The sequence below is a fragment of the Bombyx mori genome, chromosome 22, assembly GCF_030269925.1.
Source record: "Bombyx mori chromosome 22, ASM3026992v2".
Taxonomy (NCBI): domain Eukaryota; kingdom Metazoa; phylum Arthropoda; class Insecta; order Lepidoptera; family Bombycidae; genus Bombyx; species Bombyx mori.
The window spans coordinates 15,710,647-15,730,219 of record NC_085128.1 but is presented as its reverse complement, the minus strand read 5'-3'; the positions used below and the strand labels follow the sequence as shown (position 1 = coordinate 15,730,219).

The following is a 19,573-nucleotide window of genomic DNA, read 5'->3' as shown; positions in this document are numbered from 1 at the left end:
GTAACGTTCGTAAATCGTCCCTTTGTCACATTTCTAGAGACCCATATCAAGGGCACCGTGACATTTCAAATAGGGGTCAACTATGCATATCTTAGGCATCTGCATTTAAAACGTAAAGCCCGTGCCACTGGCTCGGGCATTTTGCCAAATCTGGTCTCCGAGCTTGCCAGTAACCCGCGGGTCAGAAGGGCAAGTATGGTTATTTATTGCCCAGTTAACTCTAATCCTAATCTTTCGGGAGGAATTCCAGAATATTCCGGACACTGTCCTAAAGGTGAGAAGCTACTGTGTCACTACACGTACGTATAATACAGCTAATCGCGAATAACTTTGACTATCCTTATTAATAAAATAGCTACCTTTATATTTTTAATTGTCCTAATCTCGGTTAGGCTTATCATTCGTTTTCAAATTAACTTAGATGAATAATGAAAATGTAAAAGGCCCCTCTAGATGCCATTAAGGGGGCTTCGCTGATAAGTATTCAACAGATTTACCTCGACCCGAACCTTGGAACGAAAGTGGCTAATTGACTCATTTTCATTTGACCTATTATAATTTCTTAATATTTGTATGTGTACTTATATCGCATTACTAGCTTTTAGCCGTTCGCGTGGAATAGTTACTTTGGCATAACGCTAAACTTTACCCCCACTTCATTTATGTAGAAAGTGAAAATATTTTTTAATTATAGAATGCTAAAGACCTATTTAAATCTCTATTTTGAAACATTCTTTATTGATGCTCTACTTGTATTGGCCTTATCGTGATGTTATATAGCCCATAGCTTTCCTCAATAAATGGGTTATCTAACACTGAAAGAATTTTTCAAATCGGACCAGTAGTTCCTGAGATTAGCGAGTTCAAACAAACAAACTCTTCAGCTTTATAATATCAGTATAGATTAGGGGCCATTAAGATTATTTTATGAGTAATTTAGTTTAGTTTAGTTATATTTTATTTATTTATTTATTTAGTTATTTATTTATTTATTTAATCAACAATGTTTCAACAGCATTTAACTAGACACAGGGTACAGCGGATGTTTTCCCAAACATAAGGCAATTAAAGAAACACATTATGTTTCCAAAAAATGTTAACATACACATTCATATTTTAATCGAAGATTATATTTGTTTATATATGTTTTTATATGTGTATATTTATGATACGTATATATATTTATGTATATCTATATATTTATGTATATGTATTTGTATCTATAAATATTATGTATGTTATAATATATACACATGTTATTATGTTTCAGTAATATCACGTTCACACTACACCTACCAAGCTTCATCTCTGCACTCCCCTAAGGTAGACTGTTAGAGAATGCCTATGGCATTAAGTCCGCCTTTATACTTTATAGTATAAGAAGTTATAAATAAATAAATAAATATTTAACAACAAAAATTCACACCTATTTAGTATGCGGTTCAACGTAAATAGCAATATCCCTATTGCGGTGGCTTTAATACGTAAATCACATCGCTTAGCTAATGCAGTTTAAAATAGTTCATTCGAAATATTCCATTCAAACGGGCTTTTCAATTATGTCGTTTCATTTTAAAGCCTACAAAGCTTTGTACGTGGCTCTCTAACGCAAACCGACAATTTTCGAACGTTTTATGCGCATTTTGAAGCAATTGCAGTAATTCTGTGATTATTTTTGATTGTTTTGTTAATTATTTTTGTGGAATTGGTATTAAATTTATAATAAGAATTTCATGTTCGTGAACAACGTGAAAAATTTAATTAATTTTGTTACGAGGATCCCGTAGCAATAAATAATATACCAAGGGTTATTTATTAATTTTGTGAAGATTATTGTTAATCATGTTTTTTAATTAAATTTGTTATTATTATTATTATTAATTAACACTTTTTGAAATGACTTCGTTAAGTTGACAGAAAACTCGTTAGATGTACAGTAATAACCCCGAGAACTATCCACGGATTCGTTGATAGCACGTTACTAGTATTACAAATTCGACAATAATGCCAATTACTGGTAATCACTGGTCAATTACTGGCAATTACTGCTGGTAGGATCTCTTGTGAGTCCGCGCGGGTAAGTACCACCACCCTGCCTATGTCTGCCGTGAAGCAGTAATGCGTTTCGGTTTGAAGTGCGGGGCAGCCGTTGTAACTATACTTGAGACCGTAGAACTTATATCTCCAGATGTCTATGGGTTCCAGTAACCACTTAACACCAGGTGGGCTGTGAGCTCCTCCAACCACCTAAGCAATAAAAAAAATTGATGATATGCAGCAATACAAAGAGGACATTGCATTCCAGTCTTAGTTTTGTTAGAACATATTGGGAGTCCGCACTGGTAGGCATCATCGTACTGGTTTTTTCTGTCACAAAGCAGTTCGTATGTAGTTGGAGCTCCTTGGACTCATGTCTCAAGAATGGTGGCAATCATGTAGTGACGTCTATGGTCTCAGCCAACTTTAAGCCAAGTGGACTGTGATAACTTACCCGTCTACGTAATCAAAACAAACTTACACTTATATAGGTATTTGATGTTAACGTAATTATGGTGTAATATTAAAAAGTATCTATATATTAATACGTGAAGCAAAAACTTTGTATCCCTTTTTACGAAAATTGCGCGGACGGAGGAGTATGAAATTTTCCACACTTATAGAGAATATAGAGAAGAAGTGCACAATGCTAATTTTTTTTTTTAATAATGCATAAAAGATACTTTAAATCAATAAAGAAAACATTACATACACTACATACCATGTATTTGACGCACACACGCATACATACTATTTATTGTCAAACTTTTGTTCTTGGCGTCTGTTGTCAAATTGAGAATAGATTAAATATTGTTTGCCTTTGTTAATACTTTTTATAGTGTAGTCTTGGCGAAATTTGTGATTATAGAAGTATAAAATACAATCATAATAGTGTACAAACTTACAATTACAATTAATTAATAGTCGAATTTCGACTACTGCGGGTCCTCTAGTCTAAGCAATTTGGCAATTTTACAATTTACGTTTTCATTTTACGATTTCGTAACAGAAATGTACACAGTAATCCTGAATGCATCGTACCGGTCGTGTGGCGACTTAAATAGAGCGGTCTGCAATCAAGACGGGACACAAAATCCTATTTCGTAAACTGTGGGCCAGGTGGCTGGAGCAGGCAATCTCGTTTGTCTTGCTTCCGTACTGCCACAATGCCTAATTGCACGGAAGGTTCATTCCGTAACAGAATTAAGTGAACCTTTCGTTACATTAGAAATGCAATAAAATTCTTTTGCTTTTGCACTTGGTAAAATAATAGATTTAAGTAATTGTTTTTGAATTGAACTAGTTCAATGTAATTCAGTTTACAGATTACTGAAATTTCAGTGCAGTGAGAATTTCTCGACTTTTAACAAAAGTCTGGTGTGTTCAAGCCGTTGCTTTTTTATTTTATTTATTTATTGCATAGGTGAGTGGACGAGCTCACGACCCACTTGCTGGTAAGTGATTACCGGAGCCCATAGACATATATAACGTAAACGCCGCCACCTACCTTAAGATATGAAATCTAAGGTCTCAGTATAGTACAACGGCTGCCCCACTCTTTAAACCGAAACGCATTACTGCTTCACGGCAGAAATAGGCAGAGTGATGGTATTTACCCGTGCAAACTCACAAGAAGTCCAACCACTAGTACAAGACGTCCTATCACCAGTGCAAGACTTCCTACCACCAGTTAGAAAAGGTAAGTGAGCCGTTAAGGCAAGTATATGGTAGAAAATAAAAAATAAAATCCGTATTAAATAAAATCTAAGCAAGTGTTTCTCCAGTATTATGGGTACTGAAATATACGAGAAATTAACAAGAGATGCCGACGTAAATTCTATTTTTATTTAACCAGGTTAACTGATCCGAAGAATAGTATCCAGTCCTCGTGATATGATATTCAGAGCTTCTTACTATTAGAACAGCACGGTGTTTAACCACTTCACACCAGGTGGGCTGTGAGCGCGTCCACACATTTAAGCAATAAAAAAATAAAAAACTTGCTACGTGTATTACAAATTATTATAAAAAAAATCAACACCAATATCACCATGAGGACATTAGTCGCATAAAGCACAGCTAATCATTATTCAGAATTCGAACTCGGGTTCCCAGATGGGTTGCGGCAAACTTTACTATCTTCGACCACCGAGTCACAAATATCCCACCCGTTCCCCAAGCATGGGAATCACATGGGAGATTCTGCCGACCCGAAAAAAAGGGATTTGAGCCACTACACAATGTCTATGTGTTCTTATAATCAATAGTCGTGAGATCTTCCTTCTAGCGAAATAAAAACAAACTTAATTTAAGAAAATTCTTGCGCTTGGTTCCGTATCAATAATCATAACAATCTAATTAAGTTTCATTGTAACATAAGTGCGAACATTCCGTTGCTCTACGACATTGTGGCCATGGTGTCGACCCACCGGATCACTAATTGGAGCATTTGCCCCCGTAATCCAAGTAGCCAATTTAATTTGTGCTGCGTCGGGGATACGCACTGTCATTGTTTGTCAAGCCAGACACGTGAGACTATTGCATGTTCCGGCAATGAAACTATACACGATGACTATAGTTTTGATGTTGTCACGTGTATTGCTACTAAAATAGTAGTAATGTTTTTGTTCATTTGTATTTTAAGAGATGACTTCGTACGCACCGTACTACCTGGTAGTGGCGTAAGTTGAGGGAGTAATTGAAGTTGTCGTGGCCTAACGGATAAGACGTCCGGTGCATTCGTGTTGAGCGATGCACCGGTGTTCGAATCTCAGGCGGGTACCAATTTTTCAAATGTTCACGTTTGACTTCCACGGTGAAGGAATAACGTCGTGTAATAAAAATGAAACCCGCAAAATTATAATTTGCGTAATTACTGGTGGTAGGACCTCTTGTGTGTCCACACGGGTAGGTACCACCACCCTGTCTATTTCTGCCGTGAAGCAGTAATGCGTTTCGGTTTGAAGGGCAGGGCAGCCGTTATAACTATACTGAGACCTTAGAACTTATACCTCAAGGTGGGTGGCGCATTTAGGTTGTGGATGTCTATGGGCTCCAGTAGCCGCTTGACACCAGGTGGGCTGTGAGCTCGTCCACCCATCTAAGCAATAAAAAAAAATACTTGCACTACTATACTATACTTGTAACTATACTTGAGACCTTAGAACTTATATTTCAAGGTGGGTGGCGTATTTACGTTGCAGATGTCTATGGACTCCAGTAACCACTTAACACAAGGTGGGCTGTGTGCTCGTCCACCAATCTAACCAATAAAAATAAAAATAAAACTAAGATAGTAATGTTTTTGTTCATTTTTACTTTATAAGATGAGATCGTACGCACCGTGCTACTTGATCGTAGCGTGAGTAGCGTGTTCCAGTTTACAGAGTAGGAAATCCGATGAGGTATTACAGCCAAACTTCAGCTACAAGAGTCCAGGAGTTCGTGCTCTAACGTGAGCACTCACCGTAAGAACTGAGGTCGAAGACCTAGTTATATTGTACAAGAGCTATCGGCTCATCTTCATTATCATTTCATGTCATCTTTCAAACCAGAACCCAAAATTACTTTAGAACTAAACAAATTAGTGATATTTACACATATGGTAATCACAATACAAACTTACACTAGTAAATTTTAGAGCAATTACAGACATCAAATAATAAGCTGTTCATTTGTAAAACCCTATTAATCAATTGATATATATTATAAAATAGACAAATATAGAATGTCTATTAATTAAAAATAGTCAGTATTTACTATCAGTATCTTACTGTATATTAGCTTACTTATAAGTTTCAGTAGGCAATTTCGCTTTTTGGCCTACTGATACCAATGAGCGACAGTGACCATCAGATGGGGAATGGATTGTCTACAGCGGCAATAAAAAAGCTACTAGGTATTTGGTATTATTACGGTAGGCAGCGGCTTGGCTTTGCCCCTGGCATTGCTGAAGTCCATGGGCGACGGTAACCACTCACCATCAGGTGGGCCGTATGCTCGTCTGCATACAAGGGCAATAAAAAAAAATTGTATTACAAGTTCCTATTCTAATGTGTTTTCTGTGCAAAATAAAGCATTACCTATATTTATCTCGACAACTCAAATCAAAAGGCAGCTCACGTGTAAAACTTATTAGCCGTATACTTCCTTACAACGTATCCGTGTTATAAGTGAAATAAGGGTGCGTTCCCAGTAATAAAATGAAACATTCTTACAGGCCATTAATATAATGACTGGTGCGTTTAGTGTTTTTCTTCGTTCTAAAAATATATATAGAAACTTGCGCAGATAATAAAACTCGCACTTTCTCATGTCGAAAAAGTTGAAAATAGCACGAAATAATTCTTAACGATTATTTCTGGTAATGAAGACACCGATGAAGCTGCCCGCTTCGAGAAATAAGATTAGATTTTCAATTGAATTGTAACTGAAGTTATATTCAATTATAATAATTGAAAATTGTAATCTCATTCGCCGTCTGCCCTACTTTTAAAATAGATCGTATAATTATTATTCTGCAAAAATAAATAGGCTATTGGTAACGTACATAAGAGTATGTAATTGAAAGATGCTCCGCCAATGGTACTTAATTTGGCAACTAAAAGGTAAGGCCTTTTATTCTATAAGAAAAAATATGTAGACGTTTGAAATAAAAGTAGCTTGAGGCGTCGAGGATACGAAAGATCTTCACCATCTTCATCATCATCATCATCATCAACGTTCGACCCAACGCGCTCAAACCTGCATCACCACAGCCTTTTTTTTTCCGGGCCGGGTGCCGAACTTCTTACGAGGTCCGAGGCAGTTCACCACCCTTGCCTTGATAGGCAGGGAGTCACGAGCCTGGGCATAGGAGGATCCCCGAGGCCCGTCCCGCGCTCCTGTAAAGAGCCGCGACGACCCGAAAGAAGAGGATACGAAAAATTTTCATTTTCAATTCATTCGATGCAGTATGATGTTTACGAAAAAATAACACTAAGCACAAGCTCAGCAACAATAAGAGCACTTACGGCACAACTGATGGTTAGCAGATCCCGTGGATATTATAATGTGCATGCATTCACATACTACTTCGAAACATTAGATCCAAGTCTCAATTGTATTTATAACTAGTGTCCCAACCTTCGGACCGAAAAGCATGACTGCTACGTGGTAGAACAAGGGAGGAAACTGGGACATGCCCGTGCGGGCTTACAATACACCTAACCACTATTCTAGTTTATATGACAAGTGACATGGGATGGCATGGACATGTGATGAGACAAAATGATTGTCTGTTAAGACAGTTTTAACTATTAATGTGGAAGGCTTTAGTGGCAGAGGTAGACCTAAGAAAAGATGGATCGATTGCCTGAAAGGCGATATGTGTAAAAGAGGAAGGAATGGAAAGAGAAAACATGTTGCGCTGACCTCAGGTAACTGGGAGAAGAGCAGGAGACTGACATGAAAAATGACATAAGCCAATCTTAATTGGTAGATAAAGGTATCTAAGACTAAGAATTGAGCATATCAATTAATAAAATCTACTCCACAAATTCTCTTTTTTTTATTGCTTAAATGGGTAGACGATCTCAAGGCCCACCTGGTGTTAAGTAGTTACTGGAGCCCATAGACCTCTACAGCGTAAATGCCGCCACCCACCTTGAGATATGAGTTTTAAGGTTTCAGTACAGTTATAACAGCTGCCGTTCAAACCGAAACGCATTACTGCTTCACGGCAAAAATAGGCGGGGTGGTGGTACCTACCCGTGCGGACTCATAAGAGGTCCTACCACCAGTAATATAAGCCTTTTTAAATTAAACAGAACCAAGATACAACAAAATTGTATCATAAACGCTTTTCGTACAACACTAACGTCGCGCCCTACAGCGGTTTACCCGCATTTGATGTTAAATTAATTGATATTTGTATGTTGGCAATAGGCGCCTAATGAAATGATAACAATCTTGTTTTCGTACGTGGTTCATTTTCGTTGGTTCGTTCTTTTTGATTTGAATTTTTTTCTTTAGCTCCATTGTAAATTGAACTTCACTAGTAATCACGCTAATTATAATTTTTCCGGGTTCGATTTTTATTACACGATGTTATTTATTCCTTCGCCGTGGAAGACATTCTTGAACATTTCGTCTTCTCGCATTAAAACTGTATAATCTCAAACAAAACATGAGAGTGCTTTAAAGGTTTAACATGTAATATTTTTAATATTAATCATCATTTGCAATATTTTTTTTACCAGTTATATTATCTGTATTTTAAAGTAAGATACAATTATGTATTAATTTTGTTAATAATAGTCAAACATAAGTAAACTAAAAAAAAATACTAAAACTAAACTACTTTCTTTTGACAGTATTTATGAGAAAAATAATGGTGGTACCAAATGTTTACGCATATTAACACATGTCGAATATTTTGGAAATTGTACACTTTTAATGCGAAAAGGCGATTTCTTAAGTACGTTTTGCCTTAGAACTATTGGTACATTTTTTACGGTGCCACTGGTGTTCCGGAATAGATTCCCCCTAAACCAGACCAGCCTACCGAGACGGAACGCGATACACTGTCAACTGGTTACTCCGGAGAAGCTCCATAGAACTGATGTCGTGCAGCGCACTAGAACGCAGGTAGTTCACCGAGCTATCTCTCCCCCTCAGATCGCCCCATAACCTTCACCGAGTGAGAAAAATTGGTACCTGCCTGCGGGATTCGAACATCGGCACGGTCACACGATACGAAAGCACCGGGCGTCTTATCCTGTAGGCCACGACGACCTCAAAACTCACTCACTCGCTTCTCGGCCTTTTGGCTATGATTATTTTACTAGTGGTAGGACCTCTTGTGAGTCCACACGGGTAGGTATCACCGCCCTGCCTCTTTCTGCCGTGAGGCAGTAATGCATTTCGGTTTTAAGGGTGTGGCAGCCGTTGTAACTATACTGAGACCTTAGAACTCATCTCTCAAGGTAGATGTCTATGGACTCCGGTAACCACTTAACATCAGTTGGGCCGTCAGCTCGTCCACCAACCTGAGCAATAAAAAAAAAACTAATTTCTCCCACGAAACAAAATTGCGTGCTCCGATTCGAAACGTAGAACAATAAATCCAAAAATCACATTAAGGCTCCGTAGGTACCGTCAATAAAATATTATTCCAGGCCGCACAACCCTAAATCAGAAATAAATAAAATTGATTTTTCATCCCGCCGAAAAATTATTTACGATCAAAGTTCGGTACACGTCGAACTCTTATAACGCAACGTAATTTCCATTCATCAAAAACGTTCCGTATACCGAAGTTCGTGGCCGTAACTAAAATTACTCGATCATAAATCATGAAAACATCTCCGTGCATTAATAACCCGTCAACGGGCTATGTTCGAACTGTGCGGTGATGTCGTAATATAAGCGTACAGCGATACGCGTTAATGGAGCCAAAAATAAAAGGTTATTGCTTGTGTGGAGATGACCGTTAATTTTGTCTGTTGGAGAGTGTGGTATAGAGATAATGAGGAATTAAATAGCCTCTAAAATTCTGCAGGATATGCACGCACCTCACAACACTGAAGTGAAGTTCATCCAAATTACCTTCAACCACTGCGTTCATCCACTGTGCGTTTCCAGATATATTTTTGCCACGTACCATTCAGCTTTGAACTGAACTTTCCTCCTCGGTGCTCTCTGAACAATAAGTCATGTCTTTCTTCAAATGAGATTTTCTGAAATTACTCAGCGGTAGGCATTACTTAGCTGTGACTCTGGTATTACTGACGTCCACGGAAACCACTCACCATCATATAGGTACTTCAAGGACAGTAAAAAAAAGGATTGTGTGATTATATGAAACCACGGTAAAGTGAAACTTTTTTTCACAATATAGACATTTAACTCTGACAAACAACACTTACATTAAACACTGAGAAAAATAAAAACAAAATAGCGTGGGGCACTGGCACAAATGAGTAATAGTCTACACACTACACGGTCAGCTGCTGCGAACTATAGGCGCCGCATATTGGCCTCGGCTGCTCTGACGAGCGCCTTTCACTTTATCCCTACTCCGCGGCCGACCGTCACGCGACATGCAACACACGGACGAAAAAGTTTGAGACGATGAAATAAAAGTTACACAAGTTTAATAAAAAAAATCGCATTATATAATCCAAAGCTATTCAAATGGAAGCACATAAAAAGTAAAAATGGAGCTTTAAGTTAGCATTACACCAATACCCCAGTCCGTGTCCAAGATTGAATCAACATCTACCTCGCATAGCTGTATTACAAGCTAGTTCAAACAATGACGCGATCCCGTAGTAATTAAGAATACGAGACCGCATTAATGATAACATAAATTGCACCTTAAGTGCTAGCTCTTAAGTGTTAAGTGTGATTGCAGTTATGACGTTTCGCCCCCAATACCATTAAATGTACCCCGCCGTAAGCTGAGTAAGCCACGGCCGAGTGGTTTTATCTTTAATATACTTTAGCAATTATTTTTAAATTGTTTATTTAATAATTATTTTTGGAACGAAGTTCCTTATGGGACGATGCGGAGGGGTACCCTAACCGGGAAAAAACGTCCGTAACGTAAGATTTTTATTAGTAATGCACACAGTGTACGACTTAGCTTTGTAATAACGTACAAAAAATAACATATTTTTTTATCATTCATTGACCACGATCTCAGAGCGTTCGTTTGCGCAATACACTAACTCTTATGCAAACAACCATGAATGAAATGCACGAAGTGCATGAACCACAATAAGTTCGCACGTTACCGAATGACCGTGGGTATGTTGCGAAACCTTCAGTTTTATTTTCTTTATACACCTCGAATAGAACTGAAAATTAATATTTTTATAATAAGGAACTTCGTCCCTATCCGGTGTCCCACGACACCACACCTTTTTTTTTGGAAATCGATCGAGGTGTAGAACCGCATCTGTTAAGTGGTTTCCAGAGCCCATAAACGTTACAGCGTGACCTCAGAAATTTAAAAGTTCATGGCCTCACCAATTCATCATTAGTCGGAGTGGTGGTAACTATGCGTGCCACTCCCAATATGACTAGAGAAAAAGTTTATGCCATAATACAAAGCGTTTATTAATAACCAGGCATTCGCTTCGGACAACTGACTAAAAATAATCAAAATTCAGATTCGCAGGTAATAAATAATGCATGAATTAAAAAATCATAATTAGCCGTACGAAGATTTTAATAAGAGACTCTATGTCATATGTGTCTAATACGCTATATGTAGGTATAATCTGCTCATCACATTTATTAAAAAAATCACCCAAAAATCGATAATTATACCAAGATAAACACAACGAAAAAAACTGAAAACTACGATCTTTCTCGAAGTTAATCTTCTGTTAACTTATCCAGGCTTGAGCTTTTTGACGGCAGCTTAGAAAATAAAGGACGAGACCATCCGAAGCAAATCATCTTAAAAGTTAGTCCACTTCAAAACATCGGCATTAACTTTTTGATTTTATTATGATCGCGACGGAGACAATAAACCCTAAGAAACTTTATCCGCTTCTTAAATCCTTTCGAAAGTATTTTTAAGTAGCTTTAGATAAGAATCTGAGGGGACTATTTTTAATTTAATTAAATGTTTAACAATATTCTTGAGCCAATTTCGTGCTGTAAGCCTGGATATCGCCACTTTTATTTCTTTCGGGTCTCAAGGACGTTGCTTAGCACCACTGAAGACTAAAGAATCGGCAGCAGTATTCCAGAATGTTATACCACCACGCTGACACTAAATATCACTAATACACTCGGACGATATATTTTAGCTACGTGCACTGCTATTTCCTATGGGATCTTACTGCGGGATAATGCTGCCGATGTTGAATATATTTTCATTCTACAGAAGAAAGCCATACGATTTACAATATACACCCGAGGGAATCCTTGAAGGATAAGAATAAGGAAAGCAAAACTCTATTATAACTTTAATTTTTAAATTATATAATGGATTTGTTAGTGTCTAGGGTTATTATTTGAACAATATAAATTACTCGCGCTATGACTACTAGGCTTACTTTACAGACGACTAGGATACGTAAAATAAGCAACTCTTTTAAGGGGTTTTGTGTGCGCCTTTACATCAGAAAAAGGTTATTACAGACATTAGCTTAAGAAATCCGTGAAGAAATATTTGTGCAGTAAATAAGGTATATACTCGTATATGATCAAATTAATCGACCACCAAAAAAATAGTACGGTGTGGGAATGAAGGGTCGTTTTTTTTTATTGCTTAGGTTGGTGGACGAGAGCTCACAGCCCACCTGGTGTTGGAGCCCATAGACATCCACAACGTAAATGCGCCACCCACCATGAGATATAAGTTCTAAGGTCTCAAGTATAGTTACAACGGCAGAAATAGGCAGGGTGGTGGTACCCACCCGCGCGGACTCACAAGAGGTCCTACCACCATAAATTACGCAAATCATAATTTTGCGGGTTTCATTTTTATTACACGATGTTATTCGTTCACCGTGGAAATCAATCGTGAACATTTGTTGAGTACGTATTTCATTACAAAAATTGGTACCCGCCTGAGATTCGAAGACCGTTGCATCGCTCAACACGAATGCACCGGACGTCTTATCCGTTAGGCCAAGACGACTTCAAGTTAGGCCACGACGACGTTTAATTTTAATTTTCTTTTATTTATATTCTTATTTGAGTCTACTAATATACTATTTTTAAAGTAAACTGTAACAGACAAATAATATTTAGTAATAAAAAAAGATTCACTCGTGGTTCTTAGGACTGTGGTTTCTTTAGACACGTTGGTAGACATAACACGTGTTGACATTCAACAAGTATGATTTGTAAGTACGTATGATATTTCAGTTGAAATGAATGATTTATATTTAAAAATAGCCAACCCGCCCTCAGCGAACATTAAATTTTATTATTCATAGCAGAGTCCCACGATGTTACCCGCGGTTATTGTCGTATCGCGTGTGACGCCGCGGGGCGAAGCTAGTCTAAAAAATTCTTATATCATCAGCTACCTATCAGTGAAAGTCTCGTCAAAATCGGTCCAGCCGTTCCAGAGATTAGCCGAAACAAACAGACAGACAGACAGACTGACAAAAATAAAAAATAAAATATTTTGGTATATTTACTGTGGTATACATACTTACGCATTTAGTAAAAAGTGATCATTTTATTATTACAAACAAACAGTCCGATTTTATTTATTTGTACAGATAAATTCTCGTCGCGTTTACTGGTAGTACGGCGTTTAGAACGTATTTTTGAAGGCGCGCAAATCCTGCCTACCTCTGCCGTTAGCTGTTAACACAATTAAGGCTTCGAGCTTATTTCCCCACTAAGTTTTCGAACTAGCCAACAGAAAAAGAAAAACTCCTTGAATACTATTGACAATATATAAAGTTCGAAACTGATAAACGACTAAACGTATTTTTAGAAATATTTAGTTACTAGCTTTTGCCCGCGACTTCGTCCGCGTGGAATAGTTCCCAAATAATGTTTTGTTTTAGAAAAAATTTGGTTAGCATTAAAAACGTTATAGTGAGCCAACCTTAACGTATAGATACATGCTGTTGTGGAGTTTTTTTTAAATATTTTAAAGGGGAACAATTCTGTCATACACTATTTTAGCGAAACTTTAACCATTTCTGCAGCGCACGCAGCGGAAGCTCTCAAAAGGGCAAAAAAAACGATTTTGAAACATTATTTATTGGTGCTCCGCTTGTATTCATCTTAGCGTGATGTTATATAACCTATAACCTTCCTCGAGAAATGGGCTATCTAACACTGAAAGAATTTTTCAAATCGGACCAGTAGTTCCTGAGATTAGCGCGTTCAACCAATCAAAGAAACAAACTCTTCAGCTTTATAATATTAAAAAGTATAGATGAAGAACTGATATTGTTATCTCAAAACGTTTCAAGTTCGTCACACACAAACCATGAAGCTATCGCGGGAAGTCTTTTGTAAGTTGCTCAGAAAACAGCGCTTAACTTCCGTCAGAAATTATGTTAAAAGTTAGCTCTCTCGGAAACATTAACACCTCTTCACGAAGAAAAGAAAAGAATGAATAATTCCTGTACACAAAATGCCCAGTTCAGGGTTACTGCACAATTGAAAATTTATATTTGTATGACTTTAATTGGGAGCGAACTAAAGAAATGTTGATTTTTGGAACGAAGTTCCTTATGGGACGATGCGGAGGGGTACCCTAACCGAGAAAAAACGTCCGTAACGTAAGATTTTGATTAGTAATGCACACAGTGTACGACTTAACTTTGTAATAACGTACAAATTAGTAATGCACACAGTGTACGGCTTAACTTTGTAATAACGTACAAAAAATAACATATTTTTTTATCATTCATTGACCACGATCTCAGAGCGTTCGTTTGCGCAATACTCTTATGCAAACAACCGTGAATGAAGTGTACCACAATAAGTTCGCACGTTACCGAATGACCGTGGGTTGTTGCGAAACCTCCAGTTTTATTTTCTTTATACCTCGGTTAGAACTTAAAATTAATATTTTTATAATAAGGAACTTCGTTCCTAACTGGTGTCCCATCTTTTTTTTTTCAGTGAAAGAAATGCTTACACAAATTATTTCACGAGTTATCACCTAACTTATAAAGGCGGTACCAAATCAAACTTAGGTTACGTATTATTGGGATGCTGTAGAATGATTTCTATATCACCCACCAGGCTATCTCTATGTCCCACACCAGGTGGGCTGTGAGCTCGTCCACACATTTAAGCAATAAATAAAAAATTAAAAAAAAATTATTTGACGATATTTTTTTTCTCACGACCCTTATACTAATATAAATGTAAGTATGTATGTCCGGATTTTGTTAGTCAATCATTCTCAAAAGTAGCTCAAATCTTCATGGCTTTGGATTCTAAAATTTATTTTTTAGCTTACCAAACGAGATGTTGGTCAACGTCTAGTATATGTACATATTATAAGGTAATAGCTTTAATATATGACAGTGTGTCCAATGATTAGTGATTTTACGTAAATACGGATTTAGATATCAGCCGATAGTTGACCATCCATCACTCGTATGTTTTGAGCTTTGTGTTCAATTAATATTGCTCTGAAAGTTTTATTTTCCTATCGTCGATTAGCCAGGCCTAAACCTTTTTATTATAAGCAGTTATTACCATAAATTCCACCACTAAAGTGCTCTCCTTGAGTTAAGATGTTTCAGTTGAATTCCTTAAACTAGAACCCAGGACTGCTTTGCTTTAGCAATAGACAGGATCGCGACTACATGTGACTTTCCTGTACAGTGTTCGATCATGGGTGGCATGGACCGTATGGTATAGACTACCACCAACCGTTTCCTTAACCAGATCTGACCATCGGGTTGGCTTTCTGCCAGTGTGACCTAGAGTGACACAGGCAACTCTTTATCCAAGAAAAATAACGTGTTCTTTTTTAATATATGTAGAAATATTAAGCTTGGCTGGTCATGAATGAATGAAGCATTCATAATACGTGAAATCAATAAAAAAAAATATTACACAAACTACCATATATTTGACACCACACAAATATATTATATATACCTAGATAACACACTTTTCTTTGTCAAACTTTTATTATTGTCTGTGGTGAAATTAAAAATAGGTTAATATTGTTTTTATATTGTTATATATTGTTATCTTTAATATTATTTGTATATACTGTAAGTCTTGGCGAAATTTGTGACTATATAAGTATAATAGTTTTTGACCTTAATAATAGTCAAACTTATAATTTAAATTCATTATAGTCAAAATTCGACTATTGCGGGACCACTAGTTAATGTTAATGTCTACAAGATCCAGTGACCATTTAAAACCGGAAAAGGCGTGAGCTCGTTCACTCGTCTGGGCAATGAAAAAAGAATTACGTCACTGAATCCTCGGGTATCTATCGATAAAATCATACTTGCGCATAAAAACGGCCGGCGGTGATGAAAACATTTACCATGAACGATGTCCGTGCATAATATTTTTCTCGCGGTCGTTTCCAAGCTCGAACGCCCCTAGAGGTGTCGACGCGGAGCGGAAGTAGGCCGTTACCGACACTTCCTGAGCCGCGGGCGGCACCTGCCGGCTACTCGACGAGTTACCCTCAACATCCGGCTTGATTTGCACCACCTAGTTCTTTTCATAGCGTAATTGAGTGTTTTAACTCGTACTCTGCAGCTTGTTTCGCTAAGGTAAACAATAAAGTTTTTATTTTTTTATTGCTTAGATGGGTGGACGAGCTCACAGCCCACCTGGTGTTAAGTGGTTACTGGAGCCCATAGACATCTACAACGTAAATGCGCCACCCACCTTGAGATATAAGTTGTAAGGTCTCAGTATAGTTACAACGGCTGTCCCGCCCTTCAAACCGAAACGCATTACTGCTTCACGGCAGAAATAGGCAGGGCGGTTTAGGACGAATAATAAATCCCCAGCTGTTTGCTGGTAGCTTGTATGTCGTATGTCGTACCACTCTTGTCAGAGTGACCATTGTCGTCACCCAGTATCATTGCTGTGGGCAGATGCTACACGCCTCACCAGCAATCGCCACTCCTCCCGGTTTGTGGTGGTGAGTCTGGTTTACACTCATGCAAACAGCCGCCAACTGCCGACTTGATCTAGTCAGTTTATCGCACGGGCAACCTTCCACGCGGTCTGGTACCTTCTACTTTGCCCTGAACGACAAGGCGCTCTATGGAGTCATTTCCTTGCCGGGTAATTGAGGGCGCTATTAAACTTTAGGACGAATAATAATTGCCTACCTCTTCGCAAGTAGCTTAGGAGGCTATTCCAACTAAGCTTTGACTGGTAGGTGAGCTCACGGGTTTCAAGCTGAGAGAGTTTGCTAACACTGATCCTAACAAGAGCAGCGCTTCGCAGAATCTACCACCGGATCGAAATCGCGACTCACTAAGAAGATTCAGTGAGAAAATTAGTGTATTGCGTTTAAGGATAGGACGAAGTGTATGAACACTTTGAATAGAGTTTTTAATAAAATCTGGACGTTTGTTTATTCGTGCTATACGACTTTGCTTCGAGAATACGCACATACATACTGCCTAACCTGAAAGTGAAAAACAGTTAATCCAGAGACGAAGCTAAGCCGTTGCCTTATTAGCATATGATTTTAGATTCAATTTCAACAAAAATGTGTGCGTTCAAACTAGTTCGCGATGGTCACAATGGAAACTAAGATTTGGCTAGCTGATACAAATACAATGTATTCAGAATGTTTCTATGAATGTTATTACCAAAGTGATCTTGCTTCAGCAAAAACTGCGAAACGCAATTATCTATAACTAACTATGCCATATATTGCGTAAATGGGTGAAAGAGCCCATGTCCATCTGGTGTTAAGTGGTTACCAGAGTCTATTGACGTCACAATGTAAATGTCCATCTTGAAATAGGTCAATGTCAGGCCTTGAAACAAGTTGAAGCCTTAATTGTATAGGATCACGGCTTAGAGTGGAATGCTTTGAGGCAGAAACAGGTACTACCCATGCGGGCTCACAAAGCCGCACCATTGACCACTCAACAGTATTTAAAAATAATATTCTTCTTTGTTCGTGAGTAATTTAGCAATTAAAATAAATACGTAGTTTTTTTTCTTCTTCTATAATTTACATAATTAAAAACAGCTTATAAAATACATTTGGTTGAGAAATATCCAAGTGTTAAATGTTTGTAATGAAATTAAAAAAAACATGTGTTATTTTTCAAACAATGTCCACAATTAGAACGCCAATAACAACGATTATCAAATCTAGTCCGTTCTTTAAAAAAAAACCTTTTTGTTCAGACGGTCCCCACAACTAGAACTCCTTTATGCAACAATAATCAAATCCAGTTGGTTCATTTTTAAAAAATATAATCTTTTTTTTCAGACGGTACCCACAACGAGAACGCCTTCACGCAACAACAAACACTAAAGTTATAGTCACATCCGCTCACAGAAACTACATATTAAGGCGCAGCGACAACGACCAGCCGACCCGCAAACAATCCACACGTAACTCGAAAACGTTCAAAAGATCGTTATCAAAACGATAATCGGCTCGATCGAATCGATTCCGGTATAATCGTGCCAAGGGATGAAATGAGGAACCCGTAAACAGTCACCATGTCGGATACTCATCAATAATAAATCGGTTCGGTACACGTTTCATGATGCTGTAACCGGCGGGAACTCGCGAGCGCCCTCCTCCGTCGATGCATGAACGAATATAAATTTACATTATTGATGCGTAATGAGACGACGGGTTTTCGAGTATCGATATTATTTAAGAGAATCGGTATCGGTCGAAAGACCAATCGATCGGTTATCGATATCGGTCGAATGACCAATTCGACTATCACGGCTCTGTTGGATGTGAGGATATAGATCATATTTAATATTCGTTTCAACTCTATTAATATTTTTTGTAATAATGAAGAGCTTTTAATAAATTAACGTTGGCTTTTAATCATTTGACTGCCATGTAGTACACCGATGCGGTTGAAGCAATTATTTCGATTTCAAGCAATGGCGGATCCAGGGGGAGGGTCGTGGGGGTCATGACCACCCCCTGAGCTGGGTCCAAGACTTAGGTGGACCACTAATTGAATATAATGATTCTATTTATATATTTTGTCACCATACAGATTTTATGTAACTACATACCTTCAATATTTAATTAATTTAATATAATATAATAACTTTGTATAATGGCAAACGTTTGGAAACGAACGCATCTAAATTTGACTATGTGACCCCCTCCTGGCGACAAAGCTGGATCCGCCCTTGATTTCAAGAGCAGAAGGAGAATGAGATACATTAACGACTGAGACATCGCCTTTAAAAACAATAAATTTTAACCAAATCACTTCACAAAAAAAACAAATTGCCAATACGTACGAAATTAAAAATTCGTTATTTTCACGCAACAAATGTAAATACACAAAAAAAATGTTTTTCTGTTCTGTCGATTATGTAATTTATTTTGCATCACTATTCAACGCGTATCGATAATGTGAGTTTCATTGGATTCCAGCGCGCATTCTCTGCGGGACTGCAGTAATTTGATGACAAGCAAACTATTGGAGTTGGTATTACGAATAATTAAAAACCAATTATTTTTGTGGATTAATTCTGATTTATTTTCAAGTTCGTTTTTTTCTTACATGGGAATTCAAATTCTTACATGGGTGGACGATCTCAGAGTCCATCTGGTGTTAAGTGGTCACTGGAGCCCATAGACATCTACAACGTAAATGCGCCACCCACCTTGAGATATAAGTTCTAAGGTCTCAGTATAGTTACAACGGCTGCCCCACCCTTCAAACTGAAACGCATTACTGCTTATGAATATTGTTCGTAATGTACTCATACTGCTCAAGTACGTTTCATACTATTGACTAATTCAGTTATAGTTCAAGCGTAATTTAATAATACACCAAATTTACCTGAGGTTCTGCCCGCGCTTATGGGGTGTCGTATTCTCAAGAAAAACATTTTTTTT

At 37.6% G+C, this 19,573-nt stretch overlaps 1 protein-coding gene and 1 long non-coding RNA gene across 2 annotated transcripts in view; one reads left to right on the top strand and one right to left on the bottom strand.

Moving 5' to 3' along the window:
• Positions 1-18,538, top strand: part of LOC134201008 (uncharacterized) — a 192,686-nt gene extending 174,148 nt beyond the window's left edge. The window contains exon 2 of the long non-coding RNA XR_009976155.1: positions 17,960-18,538. This is a non-coding gene — a long non-coding RNA (uncharacterized LOC134201008). The remainder of the gene's footprint in view (positions 1-17,959) is intronic.
• Positions 1-19,573, bottom strand: part of LOC105841416 (uncharacterized) — a 312,744-nt gene that overhangs the window by 125,381 nt on the left and 167,790 nt on the right. The window lies entirely within an intron of this gene.